Genomic DNA, 16,032 nt, shown 5'->3' on the forward strand with positions numbered 1-16,032 from the left:
GCTTGTGCTTTCACTTGCCATTTTTTGATTGTTGTTAACAGTAGACTGGTAAGTGTATTTGTCTTTTTCTGGCTTTTTTCCACCTCTGTTGGCTAAAGGAAAAAGATAAATAATTGATTGTACATCAATTGATTAAAACAGTATACAAAAAAAGCGAGTATAACTAAATGCAATACCACTAAACTGTCAAATGAAACGGAGAGAGCGCTTCAGCGCACGAACACTCTGAGAAACGCCAACGCACACATCTTGCTTTACACAACACAAAGAAACCATGCAAGTATCAATTCTACCGAAATTTAGATGCGTTTTAAGATTGTACCCCTGTTTAAGGTGATATGGTTCTTGCTGGCTCTAGTGGTTATGTCTGGGAAGGTGTCGGATCGGACACGATCATACCCTTCTTCCTTTCCCTTCCCCTTATCCTCCTCTTTACTTTCCACTATTCTGTAAATACATGTATTCTTTATGTAGTCATATGTAATCGTAGTATTAATCTTTATTAAGACCATGATATTCACGTTTTGATTGTCATTGTTTTGCTCACAGAACACGAGTCCCTTTAATGTCAGATCTAAGCTACGAGCTCTTATAAGCATCGTTGAATGCTTTAATTAATACCATAACTCGTAAAGTTTGTCCTTTGTGGCCAGAGGGATAAACTTCCCGAAAATTGGGTAGGAAGAATAGACCTGGTGAGTGGATAAAGAATTACCGCTCGTTCTTTAAACGGAACGGAGAGGAATTTTGAATCAACTCCCTAGGTTATTCTGTGATTATTTAATATAGATATATCTGTAGTTAATTGCAATAAATTGTTGTTAACCATATATATATATCATATATTGTATAAATACCGAGGTTAGGTATTCCCCTTTTGGGTGATTTTGGAGATTTGTGATTAGATTATAACCCGTTATGATTAATCATAAATCCCTAAATATTAATACCCACAATTCCCTATTGAGCTAATTTTTTATTTAAATATATATGTAACCCTAAGACGCTACAATATCATCAAAAAGTTTATTTATTTCACTAATTCCATTAAAAAAATGAAACTTGTACATTATATTTATTCATTACACACAGACTGATATATTTCAAATGTTTATTTCTTTTAATTTTGATGATTATAACACAACTAAGGAAAATCCCAAATTCAGTATCTCAGAAAATTAGAATATTGTGAAAAGGTTCAATATTGAAGACACCTGGTGCCACACTCTAATCAGCTAATTAACTCAAAACACCTGCAAAGGCCTTTAAATGGTCTAGTTCTGTGGACTTGACAGTTGTCCAAAAGACGACCATTGACACCTTGTACAAGGAGGGCAAGACACAAAAGGTCATTGCAAAAGAGGCTGGCTGTTCAAAGGAGCTCTGTGTCCAAGCACATTAATATAGAGGCGAAGGGAAGGAAAAGATGTGGTAGATAAAAAGTGTACAAGCAATAGGGATAACCGCACCCTGGAGAGGATTGTGAAACAAAACCCATTCAAAAATGTGGGGGAGATTCACAAAGAGTGGACTGCAGCTGGAGTCAGAACCACTACGCACAGACGTATGCAAGACATGGGTTGTCAAGCCACTCTTGAACAACAGACAGCGTCAGAAGCGTCTCGCCTGGGCTAAAGACAAAAAGGACTGGACTGCTGCTGAGTTATGTTCTCTGATGAAAGTAAATTTTGCATTTCCTTTGGAAATCAGGGTCCCAGAGTCTGGAGGAAGAGAGGAGAGGCACACAATCCACATTGCTTGAGGTCCAGTGTAAAGTTTCCACAGTCAGTGATGGTTTGGGGTGCCATGTCATCTGCTGGTGTTGGTCCACTGTGTTTTCTAAGGTCCAAGGTCAACGCAGCCGTATACCAGGAAGTTTTAGAGAACTTCATGCTTCCTTCTGCTGACCAACTTTATGGAGATGCAGATTTAATTTTCCAACAGGACTTGACACCTGCATACAGTGCCAAAGCAACCAGTACCTGGTTTAAGGACCATGTTATCCCTGTTCTTAATTGGCCAGCAAACTCACCTGACCTTAACCCTTAAATTGTGAAGAGGAAGATATGATATGCCAGACCCAACGATGCAGAAGAGCTGAAGGCCACTATCAGAGCAACCTGGGCTCTCATAACACCTGAGCAGTGCCACAGACTGATCTCCTCATGCCACGCCGCATTGCTGCAGGAATTCAGGCAAAAGGAGCCCCAGCTAAGTATTGAGTGCTGTACATGCTCATACTTTTCATGTTCATACTTTTCAGTTGGCCAAGATTTCTAAAAATCCTTTCTTTGTATTGGTCTTAAGTAATATTCTAATTTTCTGAGATACTGAATTTGGGATTTTTCCTTAGGCAGTTATAATCATCAAAATTAAAAGAAATAAACATTTGAAATATATCAGTCTGTGTGTAATGTATGTATATAGTATACAAGTTTCACTTTTTGAATCGAATTAGTGAAATGAATCAACTTTTTTGATGATATTCTAATTATATGACCAGCACCTGTATGTTGGTCCTGACTCCATGCCTGCACACATATTGTCCCTTAAATGATCGATCTTGCTATGCGCTCTGGGCGCTTTGGTAAATTCAAAGAATTCAATTAATAATCAATACTGAACGTCCTTAGGACGAACTGATTGAATGATCGTAATGTTAATGTAGCTACATCAAGTTAATCTAGTTAACTGATTAAAATATTCATAATTAATCATAATGAATAATCATAATGAGTTATGAATAATTATTAATATTTCCCCTCAGAGCTAATTCGCTACAACCATTAAAGCCAGAAAATTAAAAACAAACTATAAAACAAAAAATAAATTGGGCCCTACATTTTATTGCATGCACTGTAAAAAATGACGTCTTTCCTTTACTTGAGATGCAAAATGAAGAAATGAAGTCTTGTTTTCTGAGAAACTGAACAAAATTAAGTGAGTTTGTGCTTAAAACAAGAACAAATATCAGTCATTGGGTATGAAAATTGCTTGCTTTTGAACATTAAGTTGATTTTTATGAACCCATTGGCAGATGTGTTCTTGTTTCAATCATAAAATCACTTTCACAAGATTTCACGCAAAATTAAGTTATTGTATTGTCAAACTTTGAAGCGTCACTAATATAACTCATTGTGTGCTAAGACATTTACATTTAGAGAACATATTGACATGTTGTTCCCTTCAGTTTATTCCTAAAATTCTTTAATTGGTCTTAAATTTACCTCCATGAAACCCTGCTGAAGAACATTTGTTGCTTTAATGATGATTAATCTATATTTGTTGCTCTGTTGCTCTGACCCCCATCATCAGCAAATGCTTTGAGAAACTAGTCAGAAACCATATCTGCTCTGTTCTCCCCCCCTCACTGGACCCACTGCAGTTTGCATACCGCACAAACCGCTCCACTGATGATGCTATTTCATCAACAATTCACACTGCACTCTCCCACCTGGAAAAGAGGAACACGTATGTGAGAATGCTGTTTGTAGACTACAGCTCAGCATTCAACACCATTGTGCCCTCCATACTTGACAGAAAACTCCGGGCTCTCGGCTTAAACAGCTTGCTATGCAGCTGGATCCTGGACTTCCTGTCAAACAGACGCCAGGTGGTCAGAATGGGCAGTAACATCTCCTCACTGACTATCAACACTGGAGCCCCTCAGGGCTGTGTTCTCAGCCCACTCCTGTACTCCCTGTACACACAGGACTGTGTGGCAACCCACAGCTCCAATACCATCATCAAGTTTGCTGACGATACGACGGTGGTAGGTCTCATCACTGACAATGATGAAACGGCCTACAGAGAGGAGGTGCACACTCTGACACGATGGTGTCAGGAGCACAACCTCTCCCTCAACGTCAGCAAGACCAAGGAGCTGGTGGTCGACTTCAGGAGGAATGAGAGAGAACACCGCCCCATCACCATCGATGGAGCACCGGTGGAGAGAGTCAGCAGCTTCAAGTTCCTCGGTGTCCACATCACAGAGGAACTCTCATGGTCCGTCCACTCCGAGGCCGTTGTGAAGAAGGCTCATCAGCGCCTTTTCTTCCTGCGACGACTGAGGAGGTTTGGAATGAACCGCCACATCCTCACACGGTTCTACAGCAGCACCATAGAGAGCCTGCTGACTGGCTGCATCACCACCTGGTACGGCAACAGTACCGCCCGCAGCCGCAAAGCCCTGCAAAGGGTAGTGCGCACGGCCAGCTGCATCATCGGAGGTGAGCTTCCCTCCCTCCAGGACATTTATGCCAGGCGGTGTGTGAAGAGAGCTCAGAGGATCATCAGAGACTCTAGCCACCCAAGCCATGGGCTGCTCTCACTGCTGCCATCAGGCAGACGGTACCGCAGCATCAGAACACGCACCAGCCGACTCCAGAACAGCTTCTTCCCACAAGCAATTAGACTCCTTAACTCTTGATCCATCAGGATCATAACACACACTGACAGAATATCACTCAGCACAACCCACTGCAGATACACACACATTATATACACATTTATTTATCATACAGCATCTATTGCACTTTGGATTTCAATTTTCAATTTGTGAATAATATTTTATACTATACATTGTATACTATTATTATTATTATAGCGTAATGTATATTGTTTTAGTGTATATTGTTTAAGTATATGTATATTGTAAGTATGTGTATATTGTTTAAAGCTGTGAGAACTACACTCACATTGTGTAAATTATTTATTGTTTATTGTAGAGTTTACTGTGTTATGAGTAATTGTGGGCGCATCAGATGTGTAATCTGATGCTGCTTTAAATGTTGTACATGTCGTGACTACTATGTTACTCGGAACTGCACCAAGAATTTCACCTGCTGTTGCACTTGTGTACATGGCTGTGTGACAATAAAGTGATTTGATTTGATTTGATTTCATATGAAGACTATGCAATATTATTTTACATTTGAACAAAACAGTTTATTTAATTTATATCTTTGTTCAGTTGTATTTATTTGTGCTATTGCTAATTTATTCATATTTGTTTACTTGCTGTTACTTGCCTTTAAAAATGTTTGAAATGTATATTAGTTAGTCTAGTTGTTTTTGCAGTTGTACAAGTTCCTCATGCAAGTGTTCTGTTATTCAGCTGCAACTAAATGTTTTCCTAAAAGAAAGAATAAATATGTTTGATACTTTTTGATAAGCAGAATCGCAAATTAGTGATTTTATGCACCGATACTACATTTCTCAGCCATAACCCATGTTTTGCTACATTCCTATAATATTGGAGTTTAAAATCAATAACTGAGCCCAAACTATTATAAATAACTGCTATTTATTGCACTCAAATAAAAACGTTGTATGCAACTCAGTTGCACATAAGGTAGTTTTCATAAACACTTGTCTCAATGGCAAATTTATTCAAACATACATACAGTTGCAAAAAGAAGTGTGTGAACCGCTTGAAGAATCTGTGAAAATGTGAATAATTTTAACTAAATAAGAGAGATCATACAAAATGCATGTTATTTTTTATTTAGTGCTGCCCTGAATAAGATCTTTTACATAAAAAATGTTACTTATAGTCCACAAGACAAAACATTTGCAGAATTTATTAAAATAACCTATTCAAAAGTGAATGAACCATAAATTCTCAATACTGTGTGTCGTTCCCTGGATGATCCACGGCTGTGTGTGTGTTTTGTGATGGTTGTTCATGAGTCTCTTGTTTGTCCTGAGCAGTTAAACTGCCCAAAGTTCTTCAGAAAAATCCTCCAGGTCCTGCACATTCTTCAGTTTCCCAACATCTTTTGTATATTTGAACCCTTTCCAGCATGGACTGTATGATTTTAAGATCCATCTTTTCACACTGAGGACGATTGAGGGACTCAAACACAACAACAAAAAAAAGCTTCAAACATTCACTGATGCTCCAGAAGGAAACACGATACATTAAGAGATGGGGGTGAAAACTATTGCACAGGATGAAGATGTACAACATTTTTCTTATTTTGTATAAATATATATATTTTTTTATTTAGTACAGCCCTTCAGAAGCAACAGAAGATACGTACTTGTTTCCCAGAAGACAAATTAAGTACAATTTACCTTGATCTTCAAATTCAATAAGTTTTCACCCCTGGCTCTCAATGCATTGTGTTTCCTTCTGGAGTATCAGTGAATATTTCAACCTTTTTTAGTAGTTGTGTTTGAGTCCCTCAATCATCCTCAGATCTCAGAATCATACAGTCACTGCTGGAGAGGGTTCAAATATGCAGAAGATGCTGGAAAACTGAAGAGTTTGCAGGATCTGAAGGATTTTCTTGAAGAAGTTTGGTCAGTTTAACGGCTCAGGACAAACAAGGGACTCAAGAACAACATCACAACACCCACACACACACAGCCGTGGATCATCAGGGAACGACACACACACACTCTCTCTCTCTCACACACACACACACACACACACACACACACACACACACACAGCCGTGGATCATCAGGGAACGACACACACACTCTCTCTCTCTCTCTCTCACACACACACACACACACACACAGCCGTGGATCATCAGGGAACGACACACACACTCTCTCTCTCTCTCTCACACACACACACACACAGCCGTGGATCATCAGGGAACGACACACACACTCTCTCTCTCTCTCTCTCACACACACACACACACACACACAGCCGTGGATCATCAGGGAACGACACACACACTCTCTCTCTCTCTCTCACACACACACACACACAGCCGTGGATCATCAGGGAACGACACACACACTCTCTCTCTCTCTCTCTCTCACACACACACACACACACACACACACACACACAGCCGTGGATCATCAGGGAACGACACACACACTCTCTCTCTCTCACACACACACACACACACACACACACACACAGCCGTGGATCGTCAGGGAACGACACACACACTCTCTCTCTCTCTCACACACACACACAGCCGTGGATCATCAGGGAACGACACACACACTCTCTCTCTCTCTCTCTCTCTCTCACACACACACCCACACACACACAGCCGTGGATCATCAGGGAACGACACACACACTCTCTCTCTCACACACACACACACACACACACACACACACACACACACACACACACACACACACACACACACACACACACACACACAGCTGTGGATCATCAGGGAACGACACACACACTCTCTCTCTCTCTCTCTCACACACACACACCCACACACACACAGCCGTGGATCATCAGGGAACGACACACACACTCTCTCTCTTACACACACACACACACACACACACACACACACACAGCCGTGGATCATCAGGGAACGACACACACACCCACACACACACAGCCGTGGATCATCAGGGAACGACACACACACTCTCTCTCTCACACACACACACACACACACACACACACACACACACACACACACACACACACACAGCCGTGGATCATCAGGGAACGACACACAGTATTGAGAATTAATAGTTCATAAACCTTTGAATTTTAATAAATTCAGCTTTTTTTTCGTCTTGTGGACGATATGTAAACATTTTTTAAGTCAAAGATCTTAGGACAGCACTAAATAAAAAATAACATGATTCACAGATTCTGCAAGCGGTTCACACACTTCTTCTTGCAGCTGTATGTCATTAACAGTAAAGAAGCTCCTCTCTAGTGTGTTTTTATAGCTAACTAACAGGCACGTGCAGAGGGGGGGGGCTTTGGGTGCTCGAGCCCCTGCCCTAAATGAATCAAAAGTGCCCCTCTCAGACAAATATCAATGATAATATCGTGGTCAATAAAACTAAATAAATGTGATTATTATAACATGACAATGCATACAATAGTAACGAACGGCTCAAAAGTCGAACAATTTCTGTTGAGGCGTTGTCATAACGCGTTGCTATAGAGACAGAGCGACACGCGTCATAATCTGAAGACCACGCCGAATGGGGGGGGGGGACAATCGAACGCTCTCCATTGACTTTGCATTGCGTGAGGCTGCATCCTTGTCATTTCGTTTACGTTTTACTGCTTTTATCCACTTTTGTCTCCTTAAACTCTCGTTTTTTTGGGTCGACAGCTTATAAAAACTTATTTCTGTGTTTTTCAGCTTGTTTGCTGTACACTTTGTCACATATATCCGCTTTTAGACATTGTTCTGTTTTTTGTTATAAGTCCGAAATGACAAGGATGCAGCCTCACACAATGCAAAGTCAATGGAGAGCGTTTGATTGCCCCCCCCCCCGGTGTGGGCGTGGCCTAAATACGCTATATTTTAAAGTATTACACAATTCACCAATGCCCGTTTGTCATGTATAGGCTTTACACCAACCAATCGTGATCTGGCAAAGCAAGTTCAAATTCCATTGGGCGATGTGAAGCGGTAATTTTCTGTTCTTATTCATAAATCGGTTGAAAATTACATGGACAGACAAACTAACGTTTGTGGAACGATTTCCTGTGGTTTGGCTCATTTTATAAATTGCATCACTGACAAAATGGATTTTAACAGACAACAAACAAATCCCTGCACAAAACCACAGCAGCAGCAAAAGTCGCATTAATGGTAAGTAGTGTTAAATTCACTTGTATTTATGTAGCCTATATTGATACACCGTTTACTATTTCATATTAAAACCCAAGTGCCACTGGCTCCTACAGGCCTATTATGTGAAGTGTAGGCTGGCGAAATGGTTACGTGAAAGGACTTTATTATACTATTTTTGAATATTATGCAGCATTATGAAATAAGTCTCTTATGTTCATCAAGCCTGCATTTATTTGATAAAAAACAGCAATATTGCGAAATATATTAAAATAATGGTTTCTATTTTAAAATAATTTAAAATATAATTTATTCCTGTGATCACAGCTGGATTTTCAGCATCATTACTCCACTCTTCAGTGTCACATGATCATTCAGAAATCATTCTAATATGAGGATTTAATGTCAATGATGGAAACTGTGATACTCTTTTCAAGATTCTTTGATTAATAAAAAGTTAAAAAGAACACAATGTAGTAATATTTCACAATATTAGGCTACTGTTTTTTCTGTATTTTTGATTAAGTAAATGCAGGCTTGATGAGCATAAGGACATATTTATATACATATATATATATATATATATATATATATATATATATATATATATATATATATATGCCTCTGGCTTGCCTCTGGCTTGGCGTGCTCAGTTGGGGACATTATTATTTAGATTTATTTCGATGTTTAGTTGAAAATTTTTAACTAAATTAACCATTTAAACTAAATTACTGATCGAATTATTGATCTAACGCCCACACTGTCACTGTATGATACTTGAAATGTTTCCAGAATGGCTATACAGCTGATTAAAATTATGCTGCATTATTTTCCTGTTTAACTCTGTAAAGCTGCTTTGAAACAATCTACATTGTTAAAAGCGCTATATAAATAAAGTTGACTTGACTTGACTATATATATATATATATATATATATATATATATATATATATATATATATATATATATATATATATATATATACACACACATACATATACATATATATATATATATATATATATATATATATATATATATATATATATATATATATATATATATATATATACACACATACATATACATATATATATACATGTATGTATTAGGGATGGGCGATATGGACTTAAAAATGTATCCCGATATTTTCTAGTATTTATTGCGATAACGATATCAATGACGATAAATGTAGTATCATTCCCCATGTTTTTGGATACAAGTGAGAGCTGCATGCATTCTTGAGAGTCTCAGAAAAACAAACAATGACCTAAAGTAAAACGTACATGTCATCAAATAGGCTCTTATAATACATAATATATATATATTTTTATATATATATTTTTTTTTTATGTAAAATTCCACACCAGCCTTTTCAGAAATGGAAAAGTTCCAGATATAATTGTCTTCTGTAAAAGTGCAGGTAATGTTTAAATAGTGCAACTGTGCTAAAAAACATCACACAATACAAACAATAATAATTTTGAAATCAATGACAAGTTTTACATGTAAACCGATTCTGTATTTATTCATACACTCATGGTGCAAACAGTGGTAAAAATAGCAGAAACAGCAAAAGTAATTATCCCAAAAATGTCTTCAGATTACAAAAAAGTTGAAAATAATGATTTAATGATAGAACTTCAGTAATTTGAGTTGATAAGATAATACCACGAATTCTTCTACTAATAAAAATAAACTGCACTAAGGAATAATGAGCTTCTGGGTTCATGAATATTAATCACGTTGTCAGCGCTCATTCAAACTGATTTGCTGAAATCAAAACAGGCACAGTAATAGGTGCACGCCAGCCAATGAGATTCCCGTTTGTGCATTCGTTTCTTCCTGTTCATGAAAGGCTGAATAATTCCAAATAAACGCCATTATTTTACAGGAAAATACAACAAAGGATATTGTTTACATGTCAATTCTGTGTGGTATAAGACTCTCTTGCTCTCTCTTCGAGTGTGTGTGAAACACTGAGCGCTCTCAGTCGCGCGCCTCACACTAGTGTTTACTGTGTGTCAAATACACTGCGCATTTATTGAGATTAACTGAAATAGTATGCTTTACCGATCGATTGAGAAACAGCGAATCTCTTAAGCGCTCAGTCCAAGTGCTCAGCGAGTGAAAATACATCTGTATGTACAGGTTCAGATTGCCCTCAGGTAGCCCCTCGTTTAGCTAAGAACTCTTCCGCCATAGTTGTTTTCGCTCTGCACGTGAGATGCGGATTCAGTGCCGCCGCTCCCATCACGCGCGGCGCTTAGGGCACTGAGTGCTGCGGGGGGGCACCACAAGAAAATTCTCTCTCCAACCCCGGTTCAGCTATACAAATTGATGAACGCAGCCACCGCGGCCATCATAAAGTAATAACGCTTAGGGCATCAAGAGACGGCCAGCGGCGGCACTGTGCGGATGGGTCGCGCCATCAGGCTTTATCGTTATTATCGCGGGAAGACAAATTCTTATCGTGGGGAGAATTTTTATCGGTATATCGCAAACGATATCGCCCATCCCTAATATGTATATATATATATATGTGTATATATATATATATTTACATATTGCCCCTTTTTTACATTTGAGCCCCTGCCCCTGACGAACTCTCTGCACGGCCCTGCTAACTAACAAACTGTGAACATTGAATAACTTTCCTAGGGTAAATGCAATGTTGTTCTCAAGCTGTTTTATTGTTGTCTTTCCTCGGTTGAAACACTGATTAAGCTATAGTGAAACACAAAAATAATTCACTATATTTTGAGACAAAGATCTTGAATTTGGTAATTAATTTGACAGTTTTTCAATAATGGCAGATTGTGTAAAAGATGGTATTCGGGGTAAAAGGCTGACTTTTCCATGACCTGGTTACATTTACATTTGGCAGACACTTTTATCCAAAGCGACTTACACAGGAACGCACACTTATTACAGAGACGATCCCCCTGGAGCAACATGGAGTAACATTTGCAGTGGTGGTGGCGACTGGCTGTGTATCAGTTCAGTGGTTTAACCCACTAGACCTCCATCTTAGATTCAGAGGGTAAATATCAAATATTAAGTTGGGTGTCAACCTTAGAGATAACCATCATATTTACAATGAAATATAAAAATATGTTATTAATCATATAATATAATATAATATTTATTGTTACTACTGTAAAGCTATATTCAATTGTTATGGGATTTTTAAACAATTTTGTTTCTGTATTTTTAAAAGAACATATTTTAATGGCAGTATATTTATGAATCAACATTAAATGATATTACTTTAGATAAAGTATAATCCCACACTGGATCCTGTGTTTTTCACAGCTAGATTGTGCAAGCAGCGCACAGTCTATGACAGTGTTTCACAACCCTTTTCTGGCCACGGTTTTGATAAGTAAAAAATCCCACGGGACACCACTAAGTTATGTGTTTAACCTTTATTCTCCTCAAAATTATGTTGAAAAGTCACTGTTAAAATGGGAAAATTTTCTTGATATGTTGAATAGCCAACAATACATTGTATGGGTCAAAATTATACATTTTCCTTTTATGCCAAAAATCATTAGGATATTAAGATCATGTTCCATGAAGATATTTTGTACATTTCCTACTGTAAATATATCAAATGTATTAGTATTAGTAGTAGTAATCAGGACTTCATTTGGACAACTTTAAAGGAGATTTTCACAATATTTTGACTTTTTTTGGGAGATTTTCAAATATTGTCCTATCCTAATACATAAATGGAAAGATTACTTATTCATGTATACATCTCAATTTAAAAAAATGGACCCTTATGACTGGTTTTGTGGTCCACATATTCACCAAGGCTACCTTTATTTGATCAAAACTACAGCTGAAAACAGTAACATTGTGAAAAGTTATTTCACATTTTAATAATTTTTCTGTATTAATATTACTTCAGTCTTCAGTGTCAAATGATCATTCAGAAATCATTTTAATATGCTGCTCAATAGTCAGAAATGTTTCTTATCACTGCTGAAAAATGTTGTGTGGAAAGTACAAAAAAAAAAACAAAAAAAAAAAAAAAAAAATATATATATATATATATATATATATAGAAGATTAGTTTAAATAACCTGTACAGTCTTAATATTATACACAGTATTGTTATTTTTGTAAATGTAACTTTTATTAACGATTCTTAAATATATTTACTGGAAAACAAGATATAAATGGTCAATTCAAGTCCCCCCCCCCCCCCCCCCCCCCCCCAATGTCCCAATGTATATATTTATTCCTCTGGCTTTAATGACATTAATCACACTTCAGTTCTAAATAAACTATTGTAAAGATATTTCAAACGTATTTGCTATTTGAATATATTCTAGTCTAATAATGCTGATAATGTACTCACCTGGACAATCCCGATTCTTCTATGATAGCAGCCGATGACTGTTTGTCTTGAAAAATAATGATTGAAAAAGAAAGGTTTGATTATTATCGAATATTAGTCAAGTTATTAAAAACACAATAAAAATGTTTTTGTGCATTCTATATTATACTAGCACTAAACTGAAAAATGGTTCAATTTAATTTTTCTAATGAGCAATTTGTGAACACTGATCACCATAATGGCGAGTTTTTTTTTTTTTTGCTTGACAAAATGACACTCAAACCACAATCAATGAATCTTAACTTGGGTGTTCTGAGTAAGCAGGGAATAGTATGCGAATAGTATAGATTGCTAGATTTTTACAATTGAGTTAAGACATTAAGTAAAGTTAACTAAAAGTGTTAGTTAGAATCACTGTTGGATTTTACAGTCATCTATGCAGGATCTATTATTAATGCTTTTTTCAGTCAAATATTACAAATCAAGTCTTTGTAAATATATTTGTGTTATAGAAGGAAATAGACTTACTGTTATTCTGGTTTCCTCTTGAATCTGCTTTTGTCTGCAGCTGCAGAAAGACTCTTCATTGGTTTTTATAGTGTCCAACTGTTGCACCTCCCCATAAAGTAAAAAAAAAAAAAAACACTAGGCTTGGAAAGTTTTACTTTCTTTATATATTCCAGTAACTGTAAGGCTTTAAAAGACGTGGCCAGGCATCTGCAGACCATCAATGCCACATCTATTAGAGATTATAAACGGACGAGATTATTAAACAACATCACAATTCAAATGATAAATTAATTGAAAATATTACTGTGCAATAGATGATGATTCATTTAAGAAATCTAGAGATAATCTACAAAAACGGCAACTAGTATATTGTAGATGGAGGTGATTGCATTCATTAACAGAAGTTTATTCATAATTTATCAAAGCCAGGAATGCAAGAAGTGCTGCACAGGGTGTAAAGTCTCGGTGCTCTTTGGTTGTATGGGATAATTAAGTTTCAGAAAAAAAGGTAGTCCAAGGCACTCGATGGGTGTGTTGAAAAAGTTAAAAAGCCTTTATTTTCATGGCTTAAACATTTAAAATCTTCGAAGGCATGTAAAGCCGCAACGCGTAGGTGTACCTGTCACCAATTTTAAATGTTTAAGCCATGAAAATAAAGGCTTTTTAACTTTTTCAACACACCCATCGAGTGCCTTGGACTACCTTTTTTTCTGAAACTTATTTATTCATAATTTAGCGACATTATAAAGGGCTTTTTTACCGGCCCTTTTATCGAGAATGCATCGAGAGGTGACTTGAGACAGACAGGTATCCCAGAATGCATCTCGCACCAACCAGCAAGCGTCAATAGCGGCGAAAACCCACATAATTTTGAAAATACTACTGCTATTGTGTCACGAAATTGTAATTTTATGCATTTTCAGGTGAGAAAGTAGTTGTTTAAAGCTCAAATCTGTTGTGTTGTGAGAGTTGTGAGATCCAGTCGAACAAAAAGAGACAGGATGGTCTTAAAATGTTTTATTATAGATATATTTTTTTATTATAGTGATGGCCAAAATTATTAGAACACTTGGCATGGGATGACATTAGTGTTGAAGATCTCAGAGGAAATATATTGACACTATGCCAGAGAGATGTGCTGCAAAAGCTGGACATACCAAATATTAAAGTTAAAAGTGGATAAAAACTCACTTCACCTGATATAGGATGGTCAGAGCAACCATCTGCATGTTTCATGAGCATTATGAAATTAAATCATGCTTTGGAGGCAAAAGTAAGCTGCGGTTTCATTTGCTGAATTACCAAACTTTTGCCCTTCCACCCTCAGGAGTTTCTCGAGTCGAACTTGCATTGCACAAGGATTAATATCAATATATTACATCTTAAAATGTTTCACTTTCACTTTTCCTTTCCTGTAAAGACAAGGCTTTATAAGAACTGATTAACTGTTGACAGGCTTTTCACTTTCACTTTCCTGTTCCAGTAAACGGGAGAATTTATACAACAGGCTTACAACCAACCGGCTGTTGGATCCTGACCCTGGTATTGTTCCCACAACACACACACAGGCCTTAAAGTCTCTATTAATAAGCTGGTGAATGAGGCTTCAATTTCACTTTCTGTTCCAGTAAATGAGAGGCTTTATGTGAAGAGACTTGCTGTTTTGGAGCCTGTAATTATGAGCTGAGGAAACCAGTCAGGTGTGTTTGATTATGAGACAAAATGTGCATTGTTGGGGGTCTAATAACACATGTGTACAAGCTAATGAAGGTCATCAGGATCATTAGAAAGTTTGAGGCAGGGGAGTTTGATCAGGGTTTTTACATAATTGCTGCGTATTTTGTTTCTTTTCTCTTATTCTTGGCTGTCATTATTCTTGGTTGGTTATCACATCCACCATCATTAGTCAACATGTCGACATTTGTTTATTTTTGTACATTAAGACAGGCAGGGTCATGCTCTCCAGTGGCAGCTTGCTCTGCAGGTATTCCCCACATGCGATGTATCCCTGGAGTATTTGGTCCAGAAAGGGCTTCAGCAGCTGTATAAATATTGACAACAACACACTGGTATAGTTGTGCTCCTTTATCATTGACAATAAAATGGCTTTGGTCCAAAAGTTAACTAATTTTAAACCACTCACATGGTGTTGAGGATGCTCCCGGATGAATCTATCTGCCACTCGACCCACATACATGTCTCTTGCAGGCAGCAGTTTGTCTCCCTTGAGTTCGAGACCTGCCAGGGTCCTGGGGATTGGTGGCAGGAGTTCTGGCTTCACAAAGCATGCAAGGAAGTTGGTGAAAACCTGCAGCTGCTTGTCACGCAACTTGTGTAAGGGTTGCTGATAACTGTCAACAAACGGAGCTGGGACGCTGCTTGTATATATACCTCTATTGTTGATTAGCTGAGTGCTCTCCACCTGTGTCAATTATCTGAACGTGCTTCTCCCGAACTTTGTTACTTAAACATCATTAAGAGCAGTCAGATTGTCCTGCACATGTTCTCCCACTCTTGCTTCAAGGTTGTGGGGTTCAGGGGGGCCGCCATCAAGGTCTTCCTCATCCTCTGTCTCAGTGATGTCCCCGTTGAGAAGAGCGAGATTGTGAAGCACAGCGCAGCACGCGTCCACCT

The 16,032-nt window shown here is 37.7% G+C and overlaps 1 protein-coding gene across 5 annotated transcripts in view; it reads right to left on the minus strand.

Moving 5' to 3' along the window:
• The window catches only part of LOC307126082 (uncharacterized protein), a 148,402-nt gene extending 134,948 nt beyond the window's left edge, over positions 1 to 13,454 (minus strand). For all 5 annotated transcript variants that reach the window (XM_079816455.1, XM_079816454.1, XM_079816458.1 and 2 more), the window contains exons 1-2: positions 13,417 to 13,454; positions 12,910 to 12,955 (exon numbers count right to left, since the gene is read on the minus strand). The gene's annotated coding sequence lies outside the window, so the exon portion shown is untranslated. The remainder of the gene's footprint in view (positions 1 to 12,909; positions 12,956 to 13,416) is intronic.
• Positions 13,455 to 16,032: the final 2,578 nt, after the last annotated feature.

This window comes from Gobio gobio (genome assembly GCF_949357685.1).
Source record: "Gobio gobio genome assembly, chromosome: 5".
NCBI classification, from domain to species: domain Eukaryota; kingdom Metazoa; phylum Chordata; class Actinopteri; order Cypriniformes; family Gobionidae; genus Gobio; species Gobio gobio.